This window comes from Anas platyrhynchos, chromosome 5 (genome assembly GCF_047663525.1).
Source record: "Anas platyrhynchos isolate ZD024472 breed Pekin duck chromosome 5, IASCAAS_PekinDuck_T2T, whole genome shotgun sequence".
In the NCBI taxonomy this organism is placed as follows: Eukaryota; Metazoa; Chordata; class Aves; order Anseriformes; family Anatidae; genus Anas; species Anas platyrhynchos.
The window spans coordinates 12,013,115-12,027,332 of record NC_092591.1 but is presented as its reverse complement, the minus strand read 5'-3'; the positions used below and the strand labels follow the sequence as shown (position 1 = coordinate 12,027,332).

At 36.7% G+C, this 14,218-nt stretch overlaps 2 long non-coding RNA genes across 40 annotated transcripts in view; one reads left to right on the top strand and one right to left on the bottom strand.

The window, feature by feature from the left end:
* The window catches only part of LOC110352930 (uncharacterized), a 237,964-nt gene that overhangs the window by 70,880 nt on the left and 152,866 nt on the right, over positions 1 to 14,218 (bottom strand). For 32 of the 39 annotated variants that reach the window (XR_011809464.1, XR_011809463.1, XR_011809480.1 and 29 more), the window contains 3 exons: positions 6,139 to 6,267; positions 5,262 to 5,363; positions 501 to 614 (listed from right to left, as the gene is read on the bottom strand). This is a non-coding gene — a long non-coding RNA (uncharacterized lncRNA). The remainder of the gene's footprint in view (positions 1 to 500; positions 615 to 5,261; positions 5,364 to 6,138; positions 6,268 to 14,218) is intronic. The other 7 variants (XR_011809478.1, XR_011809479.1, XR_011809481.1 and 4 more) reach the window with 3 other exon arrangements.
* On the top strand, positions 10,440 to 11,409 carry LOC113843691 (uncharacterized). Its single transcript, XR_003497369.3, has 2 exons — positions 10,440 to 10,631; positions 10,773 to 11,409. It is a non-coding gene; the product is annotated as an uncharacterized lncRNA (long non-coding RNA).

Below are 14,218 nucleotides of genomic sequence, written 5' to 3'. Positions count from 1 at the left end.
TTCCTCTATTTCTTTGGTCACTGCCTTTTTACAATGCAAGACAGAAATCATGAAACAACATTAGTTCACACAGCACCGGAACGCCTTTTTCTAGAGATGTTTCCAAAGAGCTGACTTCACTGGCCGTAGTTATATGCGGCCATGTGCAGAAATACCACAGATGGACACAAATACCAGAGCAGAACCTAACTCCCATAGCTGTTTAGCTATTTTCTATAATCATCACTATTCTTTGGAATAGTTGCAAGACTAATACAGTTTTTAATTTGGTTCATTTCTCTCTCCCTATACAACTATTATCCCAGATGACTATATATTTTTCTCCCTTTTTAAGAAGGTTGGTTCATATTGGTTTACTCTTCCCAGTTATTTTAACATGTCCTATTTCATGCAAATCTTAGTCTATAATCAGGCTATTGAAATTGTGCTTTCACTGGACTTTTGTTTTATACAGAATCTGCCTTGAGGTGAAGAAGCACTCACATGAGACGCATACATACTTTGTAAGATAATTCCATGGAAAGCATTCTTCTATAATGTAGGTTTTCTTGATTTCTATCAGAGTAATTGAGCTCTTCCCACAACACCCAGGAAGACAGCAGTAGTCTCTACCCCTTAAAAAATAAATAAATAAAATAATGGCAAAGGAAAATTCATAAAGAACAATTATTTATGCAACTCAGAGAGGAAAGGTGGCAGGAATTGGTACTACATGATCCCTTATGTAGCTAAGGGACAGTTTGCACATTAGGCCACACTGGGTAATATGAAAGTTGAATCTAGGCTACAAAAGTCAACTGGAATTAATATGCATAATACAGAAACTTTAACCATCAATCACTTCCTGAAAAATTGTCCAGCTGACACTTTCTGACAGATATATTTCTACCATTTTTCTATTTCATAACTTTCTGTCCATTTATAGGATCCCTTCAGACATAGAAGATAGTCTGCTTAAAGGGTGGCAGAAGACTTAGTGAAACTACAGATCCTGCTAAAGAAAGTAATTTTATGCATTTTATTTTCTGAAACATGTAAGACCATTTTTTTCCTGTGATCAACTGTAAAATTACAGTACTCCTTTTTCATGACTCCTTCATTGACCCTAACCATACTACTAAGACAATCCAGTTCTTTGAGTCAATGTTCCTTCGGACAATTTACTACAGATGTGGAAGAAAACCTCAGCCCAGCATGAAAACGAAGACTTATTTAATAGTTATTTTAAGCATTCATTTGAAATTATTTGTTTGTAAACTATGTAAAGATTTATTTCCAAGATATATGAATGTCTAAGCATTTGTTCTGTTTCTGTTTGTTCATTCAAACTGGCAAACAACAGCAAAAAATGAAGCAAATGAAGACTACTGTGCAAGTTAATGTGTGTGTTTACCTGGCAAACCTCAGAGGAGAAGAAAGACTGCTGCTTGCTATAAGCAGGTCATTTGTACAGCTAAACTGTACAGCATGTAAGCAGCAGCATAGAATTCTGTGTAAATTAATTAAAATCACTCCTGTAAACATGTTGTAGACATACCCTATCTAAAAAAAAAAAAAAAAAACAGAGCAAAAACGTGGTCTGACATAATTCTTGAACCACCGGATGTCAAAAATCCAGTTTCCTATAAACAGGCAAATTTCACTGCTCCCAGACTGTCTTGTGTTCTAAGAGTTGTCGGCAAAGAGACTATCTCACTATGTACATGGGGGCTTCTAGGCAGAACAATAGTGCTTTTTGTTCCTGTTTTTTTTTTTTTCTTTCTTTTTTCTTTTTTTTTTTTTTTTGCCATCACTAGTGACTTTTCCTGACTTCAACACTTTTGTAATAAAATAGTGGGTGTTTGATTGTATCTTTTACTTGAGGTCATCCCAAAAGACTACAGCTTGTCATAAAAAATGGACTTACACTTGAAACTAGCAGGTGCCAGCCTCAAAAAAAAGCAAGAGGGGAAAATTTTCCCATAATACATAATTATGCAGTGGGACACTGTATACCAGATACTCAATACTATCAGTTCACACAGGTTCAGAGGAAAACTAGACAAGTTTATGGAAGATAAATCCACTGAGACAAAGTCACCTCAATACCACGTCTTTACCCCTGGGTTAGGAAACCTCCTACCTGCAAATTGTTGACCAGGAGAATATTCTTGGGAAGTATAACTGCCTCCTTCCCCACCTTCACATACCTCTGTAGGCATAGACTTCAATGACACTGTCAGAGACAGTATGTAGGGCTATTGTAGCTATTTCTGCAGCAAACATGCAATAGTATGTTTAGGTCAGAGGCAGACTTCAGTGTTGCTGGTGTTCCACGTTTGCCTCAGTGAAAGCCCAGATGAATTGTTGACAGAAAGCAACCTTTTGAGATTTATTGTGGACAGTTGCTGCTAAAAGAAGTTGCAAATTAGACAACAAGCTTTCCAGGACAGGAGTCAGCTTTTTGTTATGTGTTTATATGGTGCCCACAAACAGCTCCTCTGATGAGGACAACAGGTTTCCTGGAACAGTAGGTCCCAAACATTTCCACTCACCACCTCACTTGAAAGGGCATCATGACCTCTCCTTTTCTAACATTTCTGGAATTGTGTCAAAACTCATAACTCCTCTGTCTTTTATATTTCTGTGATTGTATCCCCAAGCAGGAATAACAAGCCCATGTTTGGGAATTAGTGTCCATGAATGCTAGCATAATGCAACAAACACAAAACACAAAAGGAGTGTTTTGTTATCAAACAGAAATAAAATTCAGAGAGAGACTGAAGCATAATTCTCTCTAGCAAAATGTCTGCAATTGTCATTGAAAAACAAAACAAAACAAAATGAACCAACAAACAAACAAACAAAAACAATAGACCAAAGAGAAGAGTTAACCAGAGTTTTTCTCATTCTTCAAAAGAACAAGCAGTGAAGCCATAGATGCGTGCCAGCTTTTGTTGCCATTTAAATAGTACCAAAGACACAAGTGCTTGGAAGAGGAAGGTTGTATGTGATCTAGCAAAGCTGCAACAACAGCACTCTTATCTGTGGTGCTGCAATAATATGAGCAAATGGTTATAAAATTAGTTTATAAGGGCAAAAATAGCAACTTGCCATAACATTTAGGCTTTTTCTCCCTTTAAAAGTGTCTAGTAAACAAAATACAAAGATGTTAAGAATTATCCTTTCCCAATTTTCTTTTGTACATCTGTTATCTCCCTGAAGCCAATTTTCTCTGAAAAGTTGATGTTTTGTTGAAGCAAATCCAGTAGCTGTACAGCTGTGCTGCTGTGCAGAAAAGCAACCCATTACTCACCATCCTGAGAACCACGCAAAACTTGGGAAGGATAATTGTCTCTAAATTTCAAGACTCTTCATATTTTCTCCCCTCTTACAGTATTCCAGAGAGTAAGGAGTAAAACACAGCAGGGATCTTATAGCATATCAACTACTCCTGCTGTAAATGCAAGGTACTTTCCAGCAAGGAGAAGTTTCTTTCCATTCAGTTTGCATTTACTGCTGGGAAACAGGCTGCATATGGGAAATCACCATGCCGTAGATGACATATTGCAAGATGACATTCCAGCTTATCTCATTCACATACACTCACCTTCAGAAAATGAAAAGAGAAGGTCATCCATTTTCAAGAGCAAAATGGTGAAATTTTAGACTTTTTTTTTTAAACTTTACATACAACCCAGGAAAACCAGATGACCAGCTGTTTTAAGAGTAATTTTACCACTAATCATTGTATATATGCCAAGTAAATTTGTTTTGTCATCATACATCAGGGTATTTAGATGTATCCTCTCTACCCAGAATTGAATTTTAGCCAACTTATAGGCAATTAAATCTAACACATCGCTTCCTAGCAACTCCTATTGGAGATAAACATCTTTGCAAATTTTCACCTGTCATTTATATTTCTGCTCTGTATTTTTTTTCTCTTTCCTGTCCAGCTTTTCTATTTACATAGAAAGTCACAGCTGTCCTGGTCCAAGCACAGTTTACTGGTGAATATGGGTGTAGCTCCAAAGTGGATATTGAAACGGCTTCATTGCATGCACCTCCCTTCTTCTAGAATGAGAAGTGTTAAGTGTCCTTAAATGTTTAGAAATGCAAATATGGATACTTGTTACTGTTCATGGTGTCTAGGAATGCAGTATCACCAGAACTATTCATAATATTTGTTGGAGAGAAGACAATGATTTTTAGTTGGAATGGTTTCTGCTTTCTCACTTCCAAATAATCTACAAGCATTGCTTTGGAAATTTCTCTGACACAAAGTTTCAATGCAATGCTCTGTGAGTGCTCCTTGAGTTTACTCATGCTCCTGTATATTAAAGGAGCCCGTAGATGACTCTCAAATATTATCCTTTCATTTCATATCTGAAACAAATGTTCTTTTCTACAAAAACAAACAAACAAACAAACAAAACTGTGAAGATGGATGTTCCAGTTACTCCTAAATAATGGAGTATACTCTTCTCTTTTCATCCTAAAACCAAAGTGTTCAAAACTAAGTTGAGGGGTTGGCAAACTCTGTAGTATAGTTTTATAGCTTGTTCATGCTGAGTGTTCCTTTAGGAGGTGCTGTATAAACCAGCAATACTTAGGTCTTAAGGGCAGTAAGAAGAACTGGTTAAAGATAAATAATGGTACACAGAATAGGTCCATGAAATCCCGTAAGCAAATTTTTCTTCATAGAACAAAATATTATGACTTCCAACCATCAAAAAGTTATCAGTTCTGAAGAGCAATAAACAGTGAAACACACCAGAGAAAATGTGTATAAATCAGCATAAAAAGCATTTCCTCAGGGACATGCACCCCTGTTGCAACCTTTCTTTTATCTGCTTTCTCCTGTGGCTTTCCTCATTCTTAGCATGTTATTTAATTCCACAGTAGTGGAATTAGTTTCCAGTTTTATCAGTGTTCTGTCCAGTTTGCTCAATTCACTCCATTCATCTTCATATACTATCTTTAGTGAAGTATTATTTTCACTTCTGCACCACCACCTCCTCCTCTCAACCTGGCTCCTCTTCATGCCTCTAACCCTCTTCCTTCTTACACTAATTTCTGCTCTTTTATTTTGTATTTTCCTTTGCTTCCTATTTAGCCTCATACCAAAGACAAGATGTCAGACCATTTTTCACAACTAAGAACAGATAGTCTACTCTACTGTGACCACTGTATACTTAACTTTATGCTAACCAGCATCCTATGGAAAAGGAGCCTGGCAAACTGTTCTCAGTATTTTTTTCATGTACCCCCACACGTACCTTGATATCTCAATGAAAAGCCAGTCTTCTCCTGTGTATGTTTCACCAAGGAACATTAGACATATTGTATTTTGAAGACAGATATTGTCTGTAAAGCAGACTCTAGAGGGAGAAATACTTAAATAGTTATTTTGGGTTGGTAGGTTAGTTGGTTGGTTGGTGGGATTTTTGTGTGCTTAAATGCACGGATGTAGCCACACTTTTTGATACCAGCTCTGCTACTACTTATCAAGGAATTTAAGACTAAATAATAGAGAAAGGAAATGAGGAAAAGACCTACTAATATAATTACTTTCACAAGTGAATGCTAATTTGAGGTGAGTTTGATAAAAACTTAATTATAAATATAAATTATATTATAAAAAATAATAACCAAATTGATGTACCTCATACCTTAAACTACAAGTTCAAATTGGAAGCAACCCTTCCCAAGGGCCACCTAAAGTTTTCATCAGACTGCCTTAACAAAGTGAAGGAACCAAAGACCAATCTGTTTAGAACTGCATAAAAACTGCTGACAGTTAATACAATGTAGATGTGTTTAGGAAAATAATTATGTATGTATTTCAGTATGCACAGCATTACACCACATAAATAAATACACATGAATTTTCTTACTTCAGACCAAAATGATCTTACATTATTTTTAAAGAAAGTGGCAATGATAGGATTGCAACAGTAAAGAAACTTATGAAACTGGTGGCAGAAAAACTGGAAAACTAGTTTCTCCTCAAAATATTCATGCTTAGTCTCCAGTATTCTGGACTCAAAACTCTGATTAATGAACAGTAGAGTTTAATTAAATCTGTTTCAAGTCTGTATCTCCCTTCAATACAGACATCTAAATCTGTATGTATTTATATATAGGTGTGCATACCTTTATAAATGGCAAAGAGTAGAGAAAGGAAAAGCATGAGTTAAAATCTCCAGCTTCCTTCTGCCACTTAGATGACCACAAGAAGATGTTTTAAAGACCATCTGTCCTCTTTATCCCTTAGTCCTCCATCTGTAAAATAAGAACATGTGTTTATCTCAAAGGGAAGAAATTGATTTAGTAAGAGTGGTTACTAAGTCTGAGCTCCACTAGACTATGGCAACCTATTACCAGTCAAAAGAAAACTTCTAGCAATAATGTATTGCTACAGTGAAGTACACTAAATAGGGGAACATTATGAATGTTAATAGGATCTGGAGAGAGAGAGATCCATGGGTGCTTTAAAAATAATTTGTTTTCAAGCACTTTAAACTTGTTTCCACTCTTATCTTCATCACAATAAATAAAATATATTGTTCAAAGAATTCAGACAAAAAGTACTTCCTAATATGGTATAGATTTTTTGTACTGCTAGGTTTGAACTCATTATAATGTAAACACCTGAACATTGATAAAACAGAAGGTACATATGGCCCCTTCAGACTATATCTGTCTTGAAGTGATCTGTTATATTCTTGATAGAAAGACTTTTTTAAAGTAGAATTACCTGTAATATAAGTTGAATGCACCCTTATCTCTTTTCAATGCATGGAATTGATTATACATGATGTCACAAGGATATTTTTACCATTTAGATATTAAAGTAACTTTAAGAGAAGAAAAGAAGCTGTATCTCTTCCATATATGGCTTACCTTACAAAAGTAGAAAGAGAGTGTAGTTCCCAATGTGTGATACTCCATGTTTTTGAAATTGCAGCCCTTAGAGATTTGTTTGGCATGGAATTAAAACCACCAGCAAATTGCTAGTGGTAAAACATTGCATGAACATTGTTTCTTGCAAAATATTGGAAATAACTATTGTAGCATTACTCAACAGTTAAGCAACCTCTGTTTACTGTAAGTATTAGCTCCTTGAACAACGTGTCCTGCATACGTAAATTCATCCCATTTGGATCCAAATTCCCAGCTCCTAACACTTGGATCATAAAAGTAAAACAAAAATATATGAACAAGCCTTCTTGCTCACTGGTCTAATGTCTGCAGCTGAAAGAAACTGCTTACTTCAAATAAATGAACAATAAACTATGGCTAAAGAGAACCATGCTTATTTTTCAAATCATTCCATGCAAACAGTTCTAAAAGGATACATTTCATTTAATGGAGAAATATGATTTCATTTTGCTTGTTGCATACATCTGACAATCAAATTGTGTCATGACTCTTCTTAGGAAAAGTAAGTAGAACACTCTCAACCATATATTCCATCATCTCCTTTAGGTCCACTGAATATGTATTTGAGAAAAAGAGGGCTAACATGATCCTATTCTCTCTCCATTTATGATGGAATAATATACTGGGAAAATAATTGAAAAATTTGAAGAATCTCCACAGGTGTGAATGAGCTTAATACACTGACAGCAGAACTCATTTAATTTCTTCCCTTCTCCTCTATATAAGACTAGATCCACCAGACTAAATATTGGCTCTTCTGAGGGGGCAGAAACAAAGCTATGTTTCATTCCATCCTCTCTCTAACATACTTCTGTAGCAACGTAAAGTATAAGGAGACAAGCTTGACTTGTAACCTTAGGTCCAATTTCCTTATTTTCCTCTCTCAGATTTTTTAGATTGCTCCCTGTTTGTGGTAAAGATGGGTTGGAACAAGTCTTCTGGACTGAAATTCTTCCAGCTCAAAACCAGCCTTACAATGGAGCTGGTACTGGCTCATCTTTGAGTTTCAGGTTCATTGACCGTCAGCAAGTTTGCAGATGACACCAAACAGGGTAATGAAGTCAACACAGTGGAGGAAGGGGATGCCATCAAGAGGGACCTTCAAGGTCTTGAGAGGTGGGTCCATGTGAACCTCATGAAGTTCAACAAGACCAAATGCAAGGTCCTGCACCCGGTTCCTGCTAGAGCATGTCCAGAGGAGGTCTATGATCCAGCTCTCTAGCTGGAGCACCTATTCTATGAAGAAAAGCTGAGAGAGTTGAGACTGTTTAGCCCAGAGAAGAGAAGGCTCTGGGGAGACCTTACGGTACCCTTAACATATATGAAGAGGGGCTACAGAAAAGACAGGGAGGAAAAATTTGTCACAGATGTAGAGGCAGGATAAGGGATAATGGCCTTAATCTAAAAGAGGGTAGATTTAGTAAAGAATTGCTTTCATATATCTAATCTATGAGGTGGTGAGGCACTGGAACAGATTGCTCAGAGAAGCTGGGGATGCCCCATCCCTGGAGGTGTTTAAGGCCAGGTTAAGGCCAGAGCAACTTGATCTAATAGGAGGTGTCTCTGCCCATGACAGGGGGGTTGGAATCAGATTATCCTTAATGTCACTTCAAACCCAAACCATTTATGATTCTATGATTTCTAATGCAAATTTCCTATTTTATTCCAAACATGCATTTTGACAAATAAACAAGAAGTGGTGAGTTTTTATACAGGTGCTTTTGCACATTTTTTTTCCATTTCTAAACCATCATTACAAGTAATGATTGCAATAATAAAAGCACAACTCTTAGAGGAGAGCTTGTTATTTAATTATTTCACTGTGGTTGACAGCTAACATGCAGAAAATTAATTTTGATCCTACATTAATCCCAGAAGCTTAACAAAACTGGAATCTGGGAAAGAGCACAACCATCTTCTCTGTAAACTGAGAGGAAAGAATGTCACAACACATTTAGCACATAGTATGCCAGCAGTAGTAAAGCAGAGATGGGAGTTAGCACCTGCTTAAGAAAGGAACAAGCAAGCTAACACGGGGAGTTGGGGGAATTTCCCACTAAACTACACCATATAGAAAGTAGGTCACGTTTACTCTTTTGAGAATGGTGAAAAGAAATAAAATTCTGAATTATATATGAACCATTACTTTCGATTTTCTTCAACTCCACCACCTCCCAGGAACGTTGCAGACTGAAAAATCTGGATTTTACAACTCTGGCAATTATCTAAGTTAATACCATAAAGTTCTTTGTAACAATGTTCATTATTGCTAAGGGTCTGTCTTTCTATTTTATTTCCCTTTACACTTCTTTCTGTACCCCTTGCTCTGGATTTAGCATTTGCCTGTAGAAGTTTACTCCAGATATAATTTGGCACACAAACATCTTACGAAAAGGCTTTAGCTAAAATAGATCTTAAATATTTCTGCAATTTAACTTATTTAATTCTCTTGCCATGTGTTGCTGGCAGGAAAAATGGTCAGGTTCAAATATCTGAGGGGTCTTCTTAAAACTAATAGATATGATTTGCTTTAGCAACCCACCCAGAAACCTGGGAAAACTAAATATCTTCTTTGCGTGAGCTTAAGTGTGAATTCTTTTCTATTCTGAAATGTGGAGTCTGTGTACAAAACACGCAAAACATTATGTGGGGAAAAGGAGAACTTCAGCTTGATAACATACAGTAAACACTAGCATCTACAAATAGGGACAGCAAAGCTATCTGATAGTAATGTTGAACTTAGGAGTCACATTTTGTCAAATATAAAGTAGTAGGCTAAATGTAAAACTGATTACAACACTTCCATGGAACAGATGAAACACTAAAAGTCAGCACCCAAAACAGATGTCTAGAAAAAGAACTAACCATTGCAATTTTCCTTGGGGATTAAGAGCAAATTCAAGGCAATGATCACTGTTCAGTGGAGAACAGTCAAAACCACATGCACACATAGATCAGGCGGCAGAAAAATCCCAGAGACAACTAGAGAGCAGGTAAGGTGATTTTAAGAAAGAAATTAAGCAAAAAAAGAGGTGGTTATGGTAGATCATTGTCCAAGGAGAGTACTAAAACTCTCCCATGTTTACTTCTTATAGTATTCAAGGAAAACGGTAGTCTGTAAATATTCCTTGTACATAGACAGAATTGCAACAAAGAACAATTATATTTCCTCATCCTTTTGCAAAAGCACTTCCCCCAGATACCAACTAATCACCTAAAGTTAGAAAGAATGAAAATAATAATAATAATAATAAAAAATAATGCAGCAGTCTAGCACCTGAGTCCATCTTCTCCCAGAGCAAAGACTTTTGTAACAGCATTTCCCTTCACCTGCTGAGCAACAAATTACTGTCAGTTTGGTCTCAGCAAAGTAGTTTAAAAGCATTTATAGGCAAATCTATTCCCAAGGAAAGTTCTTCCCTAACTTGTTGTTGAGAGTCTACTTCAAAATTAAGCCTTGACTTACAAAGTGGGAGACACCCTCTCCGTTCTTGTCACAGCCTCACAGTTCCTCACAGTTGAAACTCCACCACCCAGTGTAGTCTATATATTCAAAGGGTACCTTCCTGGAGCAGATGTAGCTCCTCAGAAGAGTTCATCCACCTCCACTGATGCTTGCTCTGGCTTTTGTGAAGAGCCATCTTGGCAGCGGCTCCCACAGCTATGAAAGCTGCACTTGAAGGTGTTGTCTGGGGCAGCAAAAGGTTAATAGCATCAAAGGCCCTTAAATGTAGTCTTTACCATCTGCGGACACTGAATTGTCAAGGCAGAAGTTCTGTTCCAGTTTTATAAATCTAGAACTATTTTAATTAAGAAATCTGGTGTTTTCTTATGTTTCTACTCAGCATGTGACATATGGAAGATGCCTGCAGAGGTTAATCTTGTGAGACCCACAATAACAAGGAGAATATGATTTACAAAGAAACAAAGAAACATGGGCAAGAAACAAAGGAAATCATCAGCATGGAGTGATGCCAGCCATCAGGAATGGTGAATTTTCAGACAAAATCCTTGGGCAGGCATTAAAATTGTGGAAGCAAGAATGGAGGCTCCATACAGAATTTATATTGGAAGATGACAAAAATCATTGTTATAACATGTTTTTGTATTGTCTGTTGGTGTGTGTGTGTGTTTTTTGTTTGTTTGTTTTTTTGGTTGTTTGTTGTTTGTTTTTTTTTTGGGGGGGGGGGGAAGATTAGCAGGGCACTACTCATGGGGGAAGGGGAAGAGGGGGAAGATCATCAGATCATCAGGTCACTACTCTTGGAACAATGCCTTAAATATTGGAGCCCATCATGAAAATATTTAATGAGCCCAGAAAGAACAGTAGAAACAAAAATGTTATGTTTTGCCTTTACCTGAGTAAATATTCGTATTTAATAGCAGGGGAAAAAAATGTTTATATTGCACAGCTCACACTACTGACACCCACATGTAATCTTAGAAAAGGCAAAACCAAAATCTTTTTTACATTTATAAAACCTAACCTTAGAGAAATGTCACTCATTGAAAAAAAAAAAAAAAAAAGCAGCTATAGTGAGCATTGAAAGGAACATAAGAAAAATGGATTGGTGCAGAACAAGTGCATAAACTCCAATCTATGCAAATAGTATGAAGAATGCATATGTCATGTATTGTAGTTGCTGAGTATGAAGAATGCATATGTCATGTATTGTAGTTGCTGTCTAATGCATGTGCTACAGACAGCAATTTGACAGAAAAATTAAGTGCCAGCCTATACACAGCAGTGACAGTAACAGAGGAAGCAGTATCTTCATATACCGATGATATGTAAGGAAAAACACAGGCAACAGCTCTTGCTGTTTCTGAGACTATCTGCAAAGATTTCTACTGAAGGGAAAGCAATCTGCAGTGTGAAATAGCAGATGCATAGAAACTTTCTGTATATTTATTACAAAAAAAAGGCAGACAGAAACTCATCTGACATATTTACTGTTACTCTATTAAATCAGTAATCAGTTCAAATCAAGCCAGATGGCAGAGCCAGATGCATTTTCATGCCAGTTACATCAATGGAGTAGCAAGACCAGGTGCTGATGAGGTACAAAAAAAACCCCTGTTTGAAGACCAATAGGCCAAAGTAAACTGTGGATAATAAGCCCATGAAATAAGTGATAATACCTGTCAGATTTGGTAGCAGAGACAATAAAATTTTACTTAAAAGGGACCACAGACCTTTCAGTAGCTGATACCAAGAAATGCTTCACACCTGAGAACGGGCATGTCAGAAATAATTAGGGAAGCACAACTCTTGCCAGAGACAAGCTCCAGTTCTGAATGTAGATAATGCCATGTGAGATGTGCAAAAGTTACAGTAATCCTTGCAATAGAAGAAGGCTTTGCAGCTTCACTCAGTTCCAGTTTCAACTAGGAACTGGTTGGAACAGAGCTTCACTTTTATTGATGCAAACTCCATGGTCCAACCATACCACTCCAATTTCTGGGAGAAAGATCATTTGAAGGACACAGACAAGAAGTCTAATTTGGAAACTGAAAGTTTGGCAAAACTAGCAGACTGTGCGCAAACTGTTATTTTCTTTATTTATTTTTTTTCATACTCTACCCTTTAAAGATCATGTTTTCAAATGTTGTTATGCAGCTGTTGTAGTCAGAAAGATGATTCTAAAAGTATGGTCCTTATATTATTGTGGTCCTTATATTATCCTATAAAATCCCAAAAGACGGGATTTTAAAGACAACAACACATATCACACAGTTCAGACTAAAGATAATAAGAGTTGCATCTCACAAATCTTAAACTTCCTCTGCTTCTTTCTTGATTTGATGTTTTAATCTTGCATCAATTCCTGTTCATTAATATACTGTTTATGAAAAAAATAATAATTCTTCCTGACCTTTTACTTTATTCTTGACTCATCTCTTCATGTTTTAAGACACTACTCATAGGAATTGATACTACAGATAGGAAGCAGAAGTCAATTAACTTTACTTTTCTAGAGGTACAAGAATATAGGAAAAGACATGAAAATGAACTGTGCTGTTTTCCCCACATAACCATCTGTGACAGATGACTACCATGTGTATAGAAACCCCTAATTCACTTAAGGCTTAACTGATGTTCAAATATTACTTAACTATCGTTCAATTGATTTATGATACTGGCCAAGGCCCACAAGTGATAAATATTGCATTGTATTGTATTACAAGCAGACCAGATTGGCCAGATCATAAACTGTTAAAAGAAACCCCAGTTTTAGCCCAATAGCCTCAGAGGTTTGGCAGATTAGAAATCTTGCACGTTATGCAGAATATTTTCTTCTAAAGAATTTCCACAGTTCCTCAGAACAGACTAAACATTAGAGCATCAGATGTGGTGTTTCCACTCTGCAGAGATCAATTGTTTTGCTTCTCAGTGCAACTCTGGCTAATATCCTAAAAGAAGACAAGTGTTGCCCTCTCCTCAGGATGGCAAACACATCAGCCATGGCAGAACAGTGTAAAGCAAAGTGCAACACTTCTGTCCAGGTTCTTTCATTGAAACAAAATCTATTTTGAGTGATATGCTGTACGCTTCTCAAGACAGGCTGTCATTAGCTTCATGTATTGACAAAACCAAAAATATGTATTCACAGTTTAAAACTGTTAATAACAATTCTGCCTTCTGTTGAACACCATATGAAGGTCACAGCACTGCTGACACCCAGATTTTCTATTCTCTGTTTTACACAGCTGCGTACAGATAAAGTGGCTCTTGGCTGCCAAATTCTGAGATCAGGCTCTAAGCAACTATGACATCAGCAGCTGCCAAAAGACATTTGATTCCTCTATTGTGAAATGTCAGGTTGGTTCTGGGACATGGTGAAAAGCCAACTCAAGTTTAGAAAATTCTATAGTGAGTTACTGTTTGATACCAAATAACAATCATCTCTCCTGATGCTGCTGCAAATCACGGGGCATCCAAGGACATCTAACACTATCACCACTTTCTACTCCTTTTGCAAAATACTGCTACAGAACTACATGTATGCAGACTACAGAAATTGCCTGTGAGAGAATGGAGACCCAGGCAACTCATTGTCAGCAATATGAATTAAGGAGCTGAATCTGATAAGTAAAAGGAGCCATTAGATAGTTTTAACATGAGTTTTGTGCTCTCCTGTCTTCCACACCTACAATAGTTCCCTCAAAGCAAGTAATAATCATCATGTCTCCAAAGCATTTTCTCCTGCAAACTTCTGATATTAGAAAAGCCAACAGACATTATAATTTGAAGGTCTCATTTTCAAGAAAGAAATACTAGTGCAAAGAT